Source organism: Strigops habroptila, chromosome 7 (assembly GCF_004027225.2).
Source record: "Strigops habroptila isolate Jane chromosome 7, bStrHab1.2.pri, whole genome shotgun sequence".
NCBI lineage: Eukaryota > Metazoa > Chordata > Aves > Psittaciformes > Psittacidae > Strigops > Strigops habroptila.
In genome coordinates, this window is record NC_044283.2 from 28,596,744 (window position 1) to 28,601,028 (window position 4,285).

The 4,285-nt window shown below is 46.0% G+C and overlaps 1 long non-coding RNA gene across 1 annotated transcript; it reads right to left on the bottom strand.

Annotated features, from left to right (window-relative positions):
• Positions 1–3,267: 3,267 nt before the first annotated feature.
• Positions 3,268–3,898, bottom strand: LOC115611023. Its single transcript, XR_003992435.1, has 2 exons — positions 3,864–3,898; positions 3,268–3,537 (listed from the first exon to the last, which is right to left on the bottom strand). It is a non-coding gene; the product is annotated as an uncharacterized LOC115611023 (long non-coding RNA).
• Between the last annotated feature and the right edge of the window lie 387 nt (positions 3,899–4,285).

Genomic DNA, 4,285 nt, shown 5'->3' on the forward strand with positions numbered 1-4,285 from the left:
CGGGGCAGGAACAACAACAACAACATCCGGCCGCGGGCCCCGCCCCGCGCGGCGGGGGGCGGAGCGGAGCGGGGCGGGACCCGCCCCGGCGTGAGGTGGGAAGGGCGATAAGTGCTCGCGGTGCTCCCAGAGCGCCCGGCCCGGCGCGGCCGTGGCCGTCAGTGCTGCGCTGCGAGGGGTGGGTGTTGGTTTGTGTGAGCAGGGTGTGCTCTCATCCCGAGTTTCAGCCTCATTTTGGACATCCGCGGAAACAGCCTCCAAACAGAGGGGTTTGGAGGTTTGCCGGTAGCTGAGGGGTTGCCCGTTGGGCTCTCTGGCTTAGCGGAGGGGGATGTGAAGGAAGCAGCCCTCATGCAAGGACGGCCTGTTCTGATGAAGGCTGGTGCCAAGGATTGGCGTGTCCCGTGGTGCTCTTAGGGTCCGGGTCTACCATCTTTCTGGCAGCTTTTCAGCCCTCTATGGAAAGCACCGTGCCAAGACTGTGGTTTGCATGGAGTGCAGAGCAGACAAATTGCAGAGGAACAGCCCCATTTAGGACTATATATATATATATATATATAAAACTAACGAGAAAACCCTAAAAATGAACGGGACTCTTGTTCTCTCTCTGCAGTTTTGGTATTTGTCATAACCAAAACCTAAAGCAGAGGCTGGAAAATGCCAGCAACCATGATGGCCTTAGCTACAGGTAGGCTGTTTCCTGTTGTGACAACAGGGGAAGGCAGCACCAACATAGGATTTAGCAGAGGAAGGGTGACATTTTAAAAAGGGAGAGCAGATCTTTTTTATTTGACACAGTGGGCTAGTGGACCATGTAGTTGCAGCAGTGTTTAATACATAGGTAATGTCAGTTATCGGGTTCAAGAAACTGTTTGGTGCTGAATCTTCTTTTCATGAGTGTGAAGAGAATTCTACGTTCCCCTTTTTTTTCCAGTACTTTATATCTCTTAATTACAACAGCCCCTTTCTCATATTAGATCATTTTCCCTCTGAAACCTGCAGTGGTTTTTTTTCTTGACTTGTTACAGTGCATATACTGATCAGCTTATTTTCTGAAAGACCACGTTGCCACTTAATCTCCATTACTCATAAAGAGCCTCGTGGTGCATTTCTCAGGAATAAAATGTACATAAAGATGTGATGGTGTTTACTGCTCTATGCAAAATCAGGATAGAAGCAGTGTGGTTGTGAGACAGTCCATGACGCTGTCTTTGCTGTAAAGGAAAAAAGCAGCATCTTTTACACTCACACTGGAAAAGTGTGACAGTATTTCTGTCATGAGCTACTTGTAACAGATTTCATTTCCCAAATAACAGTTCTACAGAATAACACAGAATTCCCCTGAGTAGTAGTTTGCTTTCATACTAGTATGCTTACGCATGGGAGTTTTTTACCTAGTTACTGTTCTTGCATGTCTCACACGTAGAAATTGGATTTAGCAGGACTGATGATTCATTGCTTCTGTCTAACATCCTGAAATCGAGAAAATGGACCACATTTATTACTGGAAAAAAAACAAGAGGAAGCCCACTGGTTTCAGTGAAGCTATGCCTCCTTGTGCTAGCCTACCTTGCAGATGAATTTGTAACCTGTTTGTTTTCAGCTGGCTGTTTCACAGTAGCAGCCACGTGATCAAAGCTAATGCTGTGCAGCACCATGCTGGAAATCTTGTAAATTACCTTGAAGGGGTGGGCTTACCTATATTACACCGAGCCCTTGTGGCAGTGCTGCAGGGCCAGCTATCCCATTTGAGAGCCAAGGTCCCTACATGGTGTGACAAACTTGGGTAGCTTGCTTGATGGCTTTGAGATAGGACAAGGACAAAGAAAGTCTCTCGACTTAGTTCATTGCATTAGGTGTACGTCACTTGCCTAACAAATACCTGCTCCATGGTCTGCTGTATCCAGCTGTTCAGTGTGTGGTAGCCTTTAACAGACAAAGAGCTGTGGCAGATATGAAGCAAAATGCTCAGTTTCTAGGCTGAGATGCCCATGATATTTCTGTAGCACCTGTGTAGTAGTGAGTGCAAGGTACTTCAACATACTGGGCTTCTGGGACAGGCACCAAAACTGAAGTACACACAGCCAGCAGCCATCTATGAAAAATTCAATTTAAGTAATATTTCCATCATCTCACATGGGCACTGTTAGAATCTTGTTTTGCGGGCAGAAATTAACTGCCTTAGTCTTGAGAACGCTGTGTTTCTCTGCGTCATTGGCGCTAACACCTTCAGTACTGGTCTCAGTAGTACTGAAGGTCATCCTTAGAGGTGCAAAGTAAACTCCCTGTTTCATGCAGCTGGCATCCTATCTCACACTGAAGAAGGTCTTGGCACGGGCCTCTCCTGTGTTTCAAGGAGTACCGCACAACTAGTTGCTCCTTCTCCACTGCTGTCACCCCAGTCATGTGCCAGACCCCGCACCAGCCACACAATCCTGAGTCCATGCCTTCACATTGCAGCATTTGCTTGTGACTGTTTTAATGTGTACTCTGACCTGAAATGGTGGGACACCTCTTCTCTTTACAGCGTGTTGTCCTTTCTCTGGGAACAGTGAGAGTAATGCCAGACTAATGCTGATTGTATTTTAAGCCCCTTACACTCTTTCTCTCTAAATAAAAGAGGGTAGGCCTGAAGTCCAGCTTGAGGAGCACTGTGCTCTTATTGCAGGTGGGAGTGCCCTTCCCAGTGAATTTGCTGCTGTAGCAAGCGGTTCCATGGAGAACTGGTGCCGTGGACAGGTTTGACCGAGGTATTCACTGTCCTCTGAGTTGCTCTGTAAGGACTGTATACTGTAATCTAAAGGGGACATTAAATCATTGTCACATTTCTTTTTCTGCAGCTCTTTATTCCACTTCCCTTCTTTCTCTTTTGCTGACTGCAAAAGAAGAATATACAGAAGAATAGAGTCCTTACAGTTTCAAGTCTGCCGAAACTGTGGATGGGTGCAGTTGGATATTCCTGCTCTTTCAAAGACCACATGACAACATGTTACAGAAGGCAGAATCTCCTAATCCAAAAAGAATTTGCGATATGCTCAACTTAAAGACATAATTGTGTTCCACATAACCTACAGGCAAGATATACTCTCGGCTGTTTTTAGGCATGACCTTGAGGGTTTTTTCTTGTAGAACTCCCTGACATAGGAAGTATGTACAGTCACTTGTTTCTTCCCTTTCACATCAATATGAGAATCTAATACATCAGAATCCTTGCTGGTTTGTTGTTTGTTCCATAATCACATCAATTAAACAGAAAAACACAAAAAGTCTCTGGTTTTCATTTAATTTGAGACAGATGTAGCATTGAAATCAATGGGGGTTTTCAATGCCACAAGTACAAAAGCACAAAGTCCACTAAACCAAAACATAAACAAAGTCATATAAACAGACAAATGGAACAAGAAGTTCTAGGGTTTTAGGGCATTCTGAAAATGGTCAATGGCCAGTATCAAACCTTTCTTCAGAAGATCACAGTATCTGTTGGAAGTGCTGAAAAGAAGTATCAAGGAATACTGTAGGCTGAATCCTGTGCTGTATCTGTAAGAGATAGAGATGCTGTTAGTTGGGTAAAGCTGGTTTTCTTCCCTAAAAACCCCAAACAAACAAACGAAAGAACCCAAACTGTCGTGGTTTGAGCCCAGCCGGTAACTCAGAACCACACAGCCGCTCGCTCACTTCCCCCCCCCCCCCTTCTTCCTCCCCCCGCTCCCAGAGGGATGGGGAGGAGAATCGGAAGAATGTAACTCCCACGGGTTGAGATAAGAGCAGTCCCGCAACTAAGGTATAACACAAAACCACTACTGCTACCACCAATGATAATAACGATTAGTGAAATAACAAGGGGAGAGGATACAATTGCTCACCACCCGCCGACCGATACCCAGCCCGACCTGAGCAGTGATCAGGGCCTTCCGGGTAACTCCCCCCGGTTTATATACTGGGCATGACGTGCTGTGGTATGGAATACCCCTTTGGCTAGTTTGGGTCAGGTGTCCTGTCTCTGCTTCCTCCCGGCTTCCCCTCCTCCCTGGCAAAGCATGAGACTGAGAAAGTCCTTGGTTGGAATAAACATTGCTTAGCAACAACTAAAAACATCGGTGTTATCAGCGTTGTTCCCAGGCTGAAAGTTAAAAAACACAGCACTGCACCAGCTACTAAGCAGGAGAAAAATGACTGCTATAGCTGAACCCAGGACACAAACCAAACAAAAAATCCAATGACAAATGTGGGGCTCTTGTAGCTGCTGTTGGAGAGAACAATCATATCCTCCTGAACCTCAGCAGGG